The sequence below is a fragment of the Macaca fascicularis genome, chromosome X (assembly GCF_037993035.2).
Source record: "Macaca fascicularis isolate 582-1 chromosome X, T2T-MFA8v1.1".
NCBI lineage: Eukaryota > Metazoa > Chordata > Mammalia > Primates > Cercopithecidae > Macaca > Macaca fascicularis.
In genome coordinates this window covers 6,557,031-6,570,098 of record NC_088395.1, presented here as the reverse complement: position 1 = coordinate 6,570,098, position 13,068 = coordinate 6,557,031, and positions in this window count along the sequence as shown.

Here is a 13,068-nt window from a genome sequence, read left to right as displayed (position 1 = left end):
ATTAAGCGAACTGAGTGGATATTTCCTTGCTTTGCAGCCAGCTCTTATGAATGAGCTTATAAAAGAGGCTCCAGAGAGCTCCCTTGCCCCTTCCACCATGTGAGAATACAAACCAGGAAGCGGGGCCTCACCAGTCATTGTATTTGCCACACCTTGATCTTGAACGTTCCAGTCTCCAGAATTGTGAGTAATAAGTGTATGCATAGGAATGGTGGGTCTTTGAACCCTGTGCTCTGTGATTTTTGCAGGAGTGCACCCCAAGCCACACCTGGTTAAACCACTGTGCCTTTTCTTTGCTCACACAGTTTTATCCTGCAGAAACACTTCCTTTTTTTAGTCCTGTCTCCTTCCTCCTCCAAGGAGCCTTCAGCTGCGTGACCAACAGTACAATACTGTTTGTCTCTATTCCAGGACTCCTCAAACTTGGAGACACTTTCTTTCTCTGACATCAAGTCCTAGCTCCTTGCAGGATGGGTCTGTGTTCTGTATCCTATTCTGAGAGAGCCTGGACTTGTAAAAACTGAATATGTGCCCCTTGTCTGGTACGTCTCACTCCCAGACACTATCCAGGTCTGCTTTCAGGTTGACTGTTCTCAACTTTTTCAAAAGCTGCTGTTCATGACTCGCTACTGCATGAAGGAGGTTGGTATAGTGTCTGATGAACAGGGCCAAGTTTAATCTGCTGAATGAAAAAGATGCTATACATGGGTTAAAACACAGATGTTTTCTCTCTGCAGTGCATTAATCCCAGGCTGAGCATTCTTATCACAGTTAAGGTTCTGCTCCCTGGGGCTATGGGGAAACCTCATCCACTAGGCTGTTCATCTTCCATCTGATAAGCTCAGGGCACTTCCATGTTCCATGCTGCAGGAAGGGAAGGTGAGTACAACCATAGCATGTGCATGGCCTAGCATAGCAGAAGCTGTTTCCATCATCTCCACTCCCTTCCCCATAGTGATGACTGAGTCCACATGGCAAAATTCAGCTGCAAAGACTCTTGGAAATGTAGCCTTTGGCTAAGCCTCTCCTTGAAGACAACATCTACTCTGTTTCCACAGAAGAGGAGCGAGAAAAGGCTTTAGTGGGCAACTGGAAATCTCCCCCACAGAGTCTTAAATCAGAATCAAATAATACTGAATAGGACTTGACAGATTTTCCTATAACTAAAATCCATCAATCAGCTTGAATACTCTTACGGGGAGGGGGATATGTCTTTGAGTGCAGGATTTCTGGAAGACAGTTTTCCACTTCTCAAAATCCACGCTGACTCCTAAGCAAAGGCAGATGATAACCAAGCCTTTAGACCAAGGTGTAGCTAACTTTTCCTGTAGAGAGACATACTTTGGACTCTGTGGTCTGGGTGATCTTTGTTTCAATGACTCAACCTTGCATTTGTAGCCTGAAAGCAGCCACAAATAAGATGTGAAGGAATGCGCATGGCTATGTGCCAATAAAGCTATATTTACAAAGACAGGCAGACAGCTTCAACCTGTAAGCCAAAGTTTGCCAACCCCTGCTTTAGACTAATGAAAAAAAAAAAAAAAAAAGAAGGTGAAATGAATTTGGACAACGTTGCTTAAACTCCCAAGGACCCTAGTGATCTTGGGTGATGGTTGTTTGAAGAACTGAAGATGCAGTATGAGCGCTACCATACTCAAAGTACTACCATACTACCATAGTCAAAGCAGACAGGAAGAAATCTTTATATTTCAAATTATGTTTCAGCTCTGCTCTTTTTTTTTTAAGACCATATTACAAGCTAGAAACTATTCTTTTAATTGTATGATTTTTAACGTTCCAAAAAAGAAAAAAAGGCAGATAATATATGTATATATGAACTTCCTAAGACATTATTGCTTTCATTAAATACTGATTTTTATATGAGGATATTTAGATACCTGTATGCCTTCAGTCTAAAGCATGTGGGTCTCTTTCAATGAAAAACCTAGATCCAGGTATCTTTGGATCAGAGATACTGATCCAGGTTGATATCATATCTAGCTACTTAGTAGAGACTCCCAAGCTCTCATCTATGGACTAGGGCCTGGTCCAGGAACAAGAATCTCTTGGAGGTGTTCTTACAGCTATCGGCTTCTGGTGTCTAGCCACGGAGGCTTGATTTTGTAGGTCATGAGTGGGAATAAGGAATCTCCCTAGATAATCTGAAGAGATGATGGATTTGGAAAACTGCAGGTCCGTATTAGTCCTTTTAGGCTGCTATAACAAAATACTATCAACTAAGTGGCTTATAAACAACAAAAATATATTACAGTTCTGGAATTAGTCATGCTAAGCCTCTCTTCACTGTTACAGGTGTCCACCCAATTTTATGTGATAGAGCTCTGAGAGAGACTCTACACCAAGTTTCGGGTGAGCTTCCCTGATTGTCTTATTCCATGAATATTTTCACACGTCTAAGTCAGAAAAGTAACACTGTTCAAGACTCCACAAGATCAGGACCACTGGAAGTTCCACATTTGGAACTCTCCTGAATTCTGCTCTATGCTCTTTGTCCATTGACTGCTTTTTAATTCTCACCCCTTCCCTGTAATATACCATAAGCACGAGTATTACAACTTTCAGTGAGCTTTGTGCATCTTTCTAGCAAATCATCAAACTTAAGGGTGCTCTTAGGGACCTTTGAACTTGCAATTGGCATTAGAAAAGAGGGCAGCCTTGTGGACTGTTTCCTCCAATGCTTCATTTAAAAAAAAATTCAGGACTGTAAAGACTAAAACAGAATAGTACGTGATATGTAGGAGTGCTCAGGTTTTATCAATCCCTGTCTCCTGGAAAGGCTAGTCTAGCTGTTTGCAGTGTGTCAGCTCTGTCTCGCTTTCAGAATTTCACCTTCTCTGAAATCCCCAAAGAAGCCCATGTGGGCATGCGATGGTTGTATTGTCCTGGGTGGCCCTGATTTAGTGGCTGTTTGCCCCAAAGCTGGACCTCGCAGGTTGCTAGAGTCTGCAATGACATCCATTCATTCATCCAGTATCTTGTCCAGCATCGGATGAAGGTGGAGACCAAGCAGGCACTGGGGAGATGACAATGAACAAATTAGTCAGGGTTCCTGCTTCCATGGAGCTTGGAAGTGAGATATTAGATGGCAGCTCATGAAACATTCCATCCTTTTCTCACTTTTTTGTTTATGTTGCCCCTTATGCCTTTTTCTCTTAGGAAGCGGGTACCCTCCACCCTCCTGCCCATCCTGGTCTCTCCAGTGAAGCTGGAGAGAGGTTTTACTGCCTAACATCAATCAGCTCCATGTGCCAGGTCTAGACTTGTATTTCCATTTAGTTATCTGCCTTCTTTAATGAGATTACCCTGGAGGAGACCTTGCTTCAGGTCTAATTCATTCCTACAATGACTTTATTGAGCTCTTACTTTGTGGGAGGTACTCCTCCCTACTGGGTTGTAGTTGAAAACAAAACAGGGATTTCCCCTCTGGAGCTTCCATGGAAACTGACATGAAATGTGTATGTGGCATACCTGGACATGCTAAGTGTTATGGAGAAGATAAAAAAGGGTAAGGGATAGAGAATGATGGACACATGTGGGAACAGACATGGAGAGTGGCTCATGAAGGAAACAGTGTTTGAGTAGTGTATTAGTCCGTTCTTATGGTGCTATAAGGACATACCCGAGATTCGGTAATTTCTAAAGGAAAGAGGTTTAATTGACTCACATTTCCACAGGGCTGAGGAGTCCTTAGGATACTTACAATCATGTCGGAAGGGGAAGCAAACACGTCCTTCTTTACATGGTGGCAGCAAGAAGTGCAGAGTGAACACAGGGAAAGTGCCTCATAAAACCATCAGATCTTGTGAGAACTCACTCACTATTATGGGAATAACAGCATGGGGGTAACCGCCCCCATGATTCAATTACCTCCCACCGCCTCCCTCCCATGACATGTGGGATTATGGGAATTATGGTTCAAGATGAGATTTGGGTGGGGACTCAGCCAAAGCATATAAAGTAGAGATGAGTAAACTGAGGGAGTGAGGGAGTGTGCCTAAGACTCAAAGGAGAAAGTTTCAGCAGCAACAAAACCAAGACTGCTTAGCACATTCAAGAAAGTACAAAGAAAATCCTGGTGCCTCAGGGGAAGCCAAGAAGCAGGAAGGAGCTGGACCATTTCCAGCCACATCTTCCACATCAGGGTTTACATTTTCAGTGTGCTGGAAGCTGCCACAGGTGTCTCAGCTGCAATCTGATGTTCCCACATGTGCTAGGCATGTGGTTTTCTCAGTCTGGAAACAGGCTGTCTGTTTTGTTTTGTTTTACTTTTCCCACATCTGAAATTGGACTGGGGTTGTCATACCCTCTCTGATGTTGCTGATGCCCCTCTGTGCTTTGGGGCCTCTTCCCCAGCAATTTCAGATACTTTACAGCTCTCACTTCTGCCTCAGTTTAGCTTCTTCATGCCCAGTATGTCTGTTTCCCAGGAGTGTCCAATAGCATCTTCGCTCTGCCAGTAGATGATTCTTGACAAGAAGTGCCTTCGTTCAAGGTCTCTGCACAGAACATGCAATTAAAATCTCACCATTTCTCTACACTCAATGAAATTTTCAGTGCAAACACAATTTGGGGGCGAGGTCAGAGAGAATACATAATCATTTCTTTATCTCCTCTTCTTGGATTCATATGGTTTCTATCTTTTGCAAGTCACTGTCCCTAGAGCCGTGTTTTAAATTTTTCCCTAAGTTATTGGAAACTTGTGCCTGTTGTCCTCAATTATTTTGCATCTTATGGTATGAAGCTGAGAGGGCCATCAGGAGGAAAGTCAATATCCAGGTGCTTTCTAGATATCCAGTTGCAGCAGTAAACAGCAGATGTTTCCAAACTGGCTTATCTCCAGATGCAACGCCTTACCCCCCAGAGCCATGGCATGGGAACATCTTACATTGAGCTCTTTGAATAATGTCCTTGAGCATAGGGCCGCATGAAAAATAATGAAAAGGTTTTGATTAAAAGGTTTTAGGCATAGAATGCATCAAGTTTGAGAACATGAAGATTACTTTCTGAGGAATGCAGAGAAGAAAACAATTCAACATAGTCAGAGGGAAAATTTCCAATGTTATTGATGAAAATTGTTTCAAATTATTCGATTGTACCTTTGGCTTAGGGTGTAAGTGCATTAAAAATAATAAATATCATTACAATGTTTTTATTTTGCATTTAAGAAACTTCTTATATGTGATTCCCTCATGGAAATCATGAGGTTTTCTTCATGAAAACCATGAAAAGAATACTTTGCTATTTTGTACACTGAAGTCTCTGGGCTGATCGCTATATGCGTGCCATTTGATATGATTTGGCTGTGTCCCCACCCAAATCTCATCCTGAATTGCAATCCAATTGTAATCCTTATGTGTTGAGGGAGGGACCTAGCAGAAGGTGACCGGATCATGGCGGAGGATTCCCCCTATGCTGTTCTTGGGACAGTGAGTGAGCTCTCACTGTTTTCAGTTGTTTCATAAATATCTGGCGCTTCCCTCTTCTCTCTCTCTCCTGCCACCTTGTGAAGACGTGCCTTGCTTTCTCTTTGCCTGGCGCCATGATTGTAAGTTAATTAAACCTCTTTCCTTTATAGATTATCCAGTCTCAGGTATTTCTTTATGGCGCTGTGAAGATGGACTAATACACCATTGTGTAATCTTCGTTATCTTCCTTTGTACTCGATACTGTGATCCTGATGTTGCCATTGAGTGCACCTCAGGGTTAAGGAACCTGTGATTACTTAACTGAGACACATATGAGCCTCAGAATCCAGTGAATGTCAGAGCACTGCCTCATATCCAAAACATCTGACTTCAGATTCAGCATTTTTCTAAGAAACAGAGTTGTAGGATTCAATATCCAAGTTATCACTGTAAAGATGATTAGACTCGTTTCCGCTATGTCAATACAACCTTCAGAAGAATGTAAGCAGCTGTGAGAAAGTGCACTACCAAGGAGATGGAGTAAAGAAGAGAGTCATGGTTGGATTTATTCAAGCAGTCATGGATGGACAGGCATTGACCATGAGGATCTCAGAGCAGTGGACAGTGAGGGTTGGCATCCAGGAATCAGAAGCGAAATAGCTTCAGGCACTAGATAAGTCAGCGCAATGCTAGAAAATTCAGTGTGCTTAGAGGGCTTGCATGTGTGTCTGTCATTCTTGCCCTGCTCTCTCTCCCTGCTGGGTTGCCCCGCATGGACACCATCCACAGCGCTTCTGTACCGCTGGTGTCCTCGAGGGTTTGGCCAATGGAGAGTCCCAGTTGGACAGTGAGCAGGGGAGAAGAGAGAATTGAATTATATGTCTCTGCCCTTGGCTGCCTCTCTTCCAGGGCACCTTGAGCTTGGCTGAGCCTCTCAACCAAATGCTGCAACTCCTCTCAGAATGGCTGAGAGTACAAACCTCTCCCCACTTCCAGTACCAGTTAGGACTTCTTTCCTTCATCCTTTTGAGCCTGGTAGTGGAGACAGTTTGGTAGCTACTGGCCTTGGGTTATTGCCAGCTCCCCCTTGTTCCTATAAACCACAGGTGCTCAACCTTGGCACCTGTTGACGTTTAGGGGTGGATAACTGTTGTTTGTGTGTGGAGGGCTGTGCTGTGTGCATTGTAGGCTGTTTTGGAGCATCCCTGGTCTCTACCCACCAGATGCTACTATCACCTCCCTCCACAGCAGTGACAAACCCAAATGCCTCCTGACACTGACAACTCACTTCCTGTTGAGAACAGCTGTTCTACACCCACATTAAAAAAATTATTTTAGGGCCAGCCACGGTGGCTCACCCCTGTAGTCCCAGCACTTTGGGAGGCTGAAGCGGGCAGATCACCTGAGGCCAGGAGTTTGAGACTAGCCTGGTAAACATGGCAAAACCCCGTCTCTACTAAAAATATGACGATTAGCTGAGCACAGTGGTGGGTGCCTGTAATTCCAGCTACTCGGGAGGCTGAGGCATGAGAATCATTTGAACCCAGGATGCAAAGGTTGCAGTGAGCTGAGATCAAGCCACTGCACTCCAGCCTGGGCGATGGAGTGAGACTCCATCTCAAAAATATATATATTTTAAATATGGGGGTACATGTGCATGTTTGTTACATGGGTATATTCCATAATGCTGAGGTTTGGGGTACAAATGACCTTGTTACCTAGGTAGTGAGCATAGTACACAATAGGTAATTTTTCAGCTCTTACTTCCCTCCTACCCTTCCCTCTTTCTGAGTCCCCAGTGTCTATTATTTCCATTTTTATGTCCATGTGGACCGACTGTTTAGCTTCTACTTATAAGTGAGAACTGCGATATTTGATTTTCCATTTTAGAGTTAATTCACTTAAGATAGATGGCCTTCTGCTGCATCCATGTTGCTGCAAAGGACATGAATTCATTCCTTTTTCTGGCTGCATAGTATTCCATGGTGTATATGTGCCACATTTTCTTTATCTAGTCAACCATTGATGGACACTATATTGGTTCTGTGACTTTGCTATTATGACTAGTGCTACAATGAACATACAAGTGCAGGTGTCTTTTTTATATGGTGATTTCTTTTCCTTTGGGTAGATAACCAGTAGTGGGATTGCTGGGTCAAAGGTATACCCACATTTTTATAAATAGATCTTTTGTGAGTACATCTGTCTCTCATTACCCTGTCTGTGGACCACTGAGACACTGACTGATTCAGTGAAAAAAGAGTAAAGCAAAGGAGACCATTAATTCTTTGGAAGGTAAAAGGTGATTTGAAAGTTTCTTATATAGGATTCCTGAAGAGGATATCTAAGGAATGGGTTGTAATAAAAGCTGAAATGGGATTATTTAGCTGTAAGAAGTTCATGCTCATTTGCCAATAGAACCTTTGATTTTAGAAATGTGACATTGCTACACGTGGCATCTTTGGGTTTAGAAGCATATTTTCAATATTGAAGTCAAGACAGATCTAGAGCAGTGATTCTCAAGTGGGGAGATATTGCCTCTTGGGGGACATTTATTAATGTTTAAACATATTTTGGTGGGGAGGGGGACAGCTATTACTGACGTTGTAACCAAGTACCTTGTTTTTAAATAAAAAAATGAATTTCCCCTTTTCCTTTTTCCCCCTCCTCCTACTTAGCTCTTTAGGAATGCAATTGTAGCCTTTACCTTCTCTCCAGCAGACACTCCCCACGTGGCAAGCTTTTGTAACTGTGTTAACTTAGAAGTTCCAGACAGTGAAGGTGGAAGCAAACCAGGCCCCTCTGGAACTCTCTCTCACCAGGAGATTGTCTCAGTTTACAGGCTAGCTCTGCCGGTGATGGCACCAACCAGACCACCAAATAGATAAGACATCCCAAGCAAGTCATGGAGACCCCACATCTCCTTGCCTTCTCCCTTGCATGCCATTTATGCCCAGTGCCCCTTTAAAAGCCTCTGCCCTCTGCCCCCAAATGCACAGCAATACCCTTAAGGCAGGAGCCTCTACCTCTTCCCCTCAGCTAAGCTCTGGAATAAAGTCACTTTCTTTCTACCAGAACATGCTCTTGCTAATTGGTCTCTGCAATTGGTGAGCAACTGGACACGCATTTGGTTACAGTTTCTAACAGATAGAGGCCAGGATGCCACTAACCATCCCACATAACACAGGACAGCCACTTCCACCAGGAATTGTCCAGCCCAAAGTGTTAATAGTGCCAAGGTCAAGCCTGGTTGAGGGAAAGAGAACTGAACTGGGAACACAGACTGGCTTCTAGTACTGTCTGGTCACAAGAGCTATGTGATTTTAGCATGTAATTTACCATTCGAGATTTCTGTTTACCAGTTATGAAACCCAAGTGTTGGAAAAGAGTATTTCTGGTTCCTGCCCATAATCCCAGAACTTTGGGAGGCTGAAGCAGGAGGACTGCTTGAGGCCAGGAGTTTGAGACCAGCCTGGGCAATACAGTGAGACCCCCCTCACCCCCGCCATCTTTACAAAAAATTAAAAAATGAGCTAGGAATGATGGTGTGTGCCTATAGTCCCAGCTACCAAGGAGGCTGAGGTGGAAGAATCACTCTGTCTCAAAAACACAAGCAAACAAAAAAACAGTATTTCTCATGATCTGCCCAGCTCTAGCTTTGCAAGAAACCAGTTACATTTTCCTGGAATTTAAAAAATTTTTAAATCAAGTATTTGTATATTGCACATCTCTCCCTGCCCAATGCAGGGTTTTATGGCAATACCATTACCTCTTATATTGAGATATAGTTATTTAGAGAGAGTGATGCATCGCACCCAGTGACTTGTAATTATAGTGGGACTATCTGGAAAACTGTCATCGCTATTTTTCAGATGAGTGGAGAATTCTTATTATCGACTGCATTATTAAACAGATTTAGCCAGGAGACAGGTCACGCCGTGCCCCATGGAGCAAGCATGTAAATAAGTGGAAAGCCTGGGTTTGTCCTTCAGGTAGAGACACAGTTTTGAATAACCACACAAACAAGATAGCAAGGTAAGGAGTGTCCTGGCATCAGTGTTCGTTGAGTCGGCTGCATACATCCTGCCCATAAGAAACCTATCTTTGATTGTTGGCTGTAGATGTTTCATTGCTTTTTTCTTAGGCTTTCCAATATAGGAGGCATCTCCTTGAGTGTTTTTACAATTATGTTAAGAGAAATCTTGTTAGAGTTTCCTAGGCCCAATTATATCTAGGATTGGATTTATATTTGATCCGATCTTACATCATCTCTGCAGCCATTTGTTCAGTGTCTATGAGACACAGGCAGACTGTTCCACTTCCAGCAAAAAGTTGTCCAGCTGATGAGAATCTTTTCTTTTTTGGGTCCATTTCTGTATTAGTCCTCACGGAGCAATTTAAAAATAATTGGTCGGCTGGGCGTGGTGGCTCACGCCTGTAATCTCAACACTTTGGGAGACTGAGGCAGGTGGATCATGAGGTCAAGAGATGGAGACCATCCTGGCCAACATGGTGAAACCTTGTCTCTACTAAAAATGCAAAAATTAGCTGGGTGTGGTGGCGCATGCCTGTAGTCCCAGCTACTCAGGAGGCTGAGGCAGGAGAATCGCTTGAACCTGGGAGACGGAAGTTGCAGTGAGCTGAGATCGCACCACTGCACTCCAGCCTGGGGACAGAGCTAGACACGGTCTCAAAAAAAAAAAAAAAAAAAAAAAAAGTTGGTCATCTGGTACGCCCTCGTGTCCTCAGTGGTTGACTCCCTTTCTGGAAATACAGAGCCCCTTTTAGGCCATAGCAGAAAGTGGTTTAATTTCCTGAAAAATGTACTTAAAGGGAAGGAAATGCCTGTTAGCATTCTCTCTCTCTTTCTCTCTCTCCGCCTCTCCCTCTCCCTCTCTCTTTCTCTCTCCTTCCATCTCTCTTTCACTACCTCACTTTCTTCCTCTTTTCTAAAACAGATTTCTCAACCTTGGTACTGCGTTGCCATTTGGAGACACATCATTTTTTAGTTGGAGGCTGGGAGCATCCCGTGCATTGTAGGATGTTCAACAGCATCTCTGGCCTCTACCCACCAGATGCCAGCAGCAGCCGCCCCCCCGTCCAGTGGTGACAACCAAAAATGTCATCAGTCATTTCCTCCAGTTTTTTAGGTGAAAAAATAGCTCTATTTATACATGTTTATAAATTACTACTCTAAGGAAACAGATTACTGTTAATTTTTTAGAGACAGAATCTTGCTCTCTTGCCCAGTCTGGAGTACAGTGGCATAATCATAGCTCACTGCAGCCTCAAACACCTGGGCTCAAGTGATCCTCCTGCCTCAGCCTCCTGAGTAGCTGGGACTTCAGGCATGTACCACCATGCTAGGCTATATTTTTTTATTTTTTGTAAAGACAGGATTGCACTATGTTGCCCAGGCTGGTCTTGAACTCCTGGCCTCAAGTGATCCCCTATACTGGCCTCCCAAACTGCTGGGATTACAGGTGTGAGCCACTGCACCTAATATCTTAAGATATTAACATTTTAATGTCTTAATTTTTCCAGTTAGGCCTGAAGTAGCAGTTTGAGAGGGATTCATATTTTTGGACTTTAAACATTTTTCATCCAGAAGGGGCATTTCCATCTGATATAGCCACAGTCAGTGTTAGTATGGAGGGGTAGAGATTTCAAATTTAGAAAGTTCATCAATCAACCAGAATTATCATACATGGTTACAATTCATCATCATCATCATCATCATCATCTCTATCATAGATTCGTTTTATGAGCTAAAATCATTTAGGGTGTTTTAAATGTACCATCTTTTTAAAAATCCTTACAATAACAATCTTAAAAACATTTTTTTGAGACAAAATCTCATTCTGTCACCCAGACTGGAGCGCAGTGGTGTGATCTCAGCTCACTGCAACCTCTGCCTCCTGGGTTCAAGCAATTCTTGTGCCTCAGCCTCCTGAGTAGCTGGGATTACAGGCATGGGTCATGCTAATTTTTGTATATTTTGTAAAGACAGGGTTTTGCCATGTTGCCCAGGCTGGTCTCTAACTCCTGAGCTCAAGCAATCCTCCCTCGGCCTCCCAAAGTGCTGGGATGACAGGCGTGAGCCAGTGCACCCAGCCCACAGTAACAGTCTTACAAAGTATATATGATGAGGATGATTGTATAGACAAGAAAACAAAGACTTGGAGTGGCCAGTGAGAGCTGGAGATCAAACCCTGTTCGGCCCATCATCAAAGCCATTGCTGTTGTCTTTATAAAGAGTGTGTCACACCCTGTGATTCACAGCAATTTATGAATATGACAGTAGCCTGTGTCACACTGAGCGATTGACAGATGTTTATAAATGTGGTTAAAGAGACTGGAGGGAGTTGGACAGGCTACACAGAACAAGTGAGTCTTCAGCCAGCCCTTTTAGGACTGGGTTTAACTAGGTACAGATGAAGGGGTAGGAAAGACCTTCTCTTGGGTAGGAGAGTAAGACAGAAATCTTAGAGACCCTGGACTCTTATACCGAAGAGAAGCGTGGATTCCATCGCTTGGACGGTTATGGCCCAAAAGCTAAATCCAGCCCTCCACCTTCTTTCAGTGTTCTTGCCTACAAGCTAAGAATGGTTGTTAGATTTTTTAATGACTGGGGAAAAATAATTAAAAGAAGAATATTTCTTGACACACAAAAATTCTGTGAAATTAAAATTTCAGTGTCCAGAAATAAAGGTTTATTGGTCGTCAGCTGCCCCATCCCTTTCTGTGTCGCCTGTGGCTGTTTCGCTGCTAAGCTGGCAGAGTGGAATACTTTGACACAGACCCTGTGGCTGACAGAGCCAAAAATAATTTTGCAATCTGGCCCTTAACAGAAAACATTTGCTGACCCCTGCTTTAGTTGTTTAAAAAGTAACCAGAGTCACCTCGTTGGATAAGCAGAAGGATGAACCCATGATCATACCCATTAATCAAATCTAGGCCTTCCAATAATAACTGGGGTTGTTTAAGGCAAGACCAGAAAATCAGCAATTGTGTTTGGCTTCTCTATGCATTTGAAACCTTCTGATGTTGAAAAAATAAAAATGCATGAACTCGATGAATCTTGACATGTCTTTTGCAGAAAGAAAAGCAGAGTTGAGTTGAAAGATGGCCAGGTGTTATTTCTGCATTTATGCAGCTGCCTTCAAAAGGTGTCTACTTCCATGACAGGGAGCTGAGGATGCTCAGAACATGAAGCAAACCTGTGGACTCATGTACTCTCTGGGCTCCATGGACTTAGCCTCCCTTCCTCAGCCCTTTCACCTTCACATCTCACTGCAGGTGGCTGTGACAGCAGAAGGAAGACACAGGGTCTTCTCAAAGTGCCACACCATGATACCCTGAGTAATAATATTGGCTACCAGAGAGTGAGTGAGCACCTACTATGCGTGAAGTACTTCTCTTCATGCAGGGTTTACATATCTTATCTTCTATGTGAAACCTACAATGCCCCAGGTGCAAGTATAACCCCTTTTTGCAGAGGAGATGCTATGCTCTCAGTGTCTGTGTCCCCTGCAAGTGTTCTATGTTGAAATGCTCACCCCTAAGGTGATAGTATCAGGAAGTGGAGCTGTTGGGAGGTGATAAAGTCATGAGAGGGTGGAGCCTCATGAATGGGATGAGT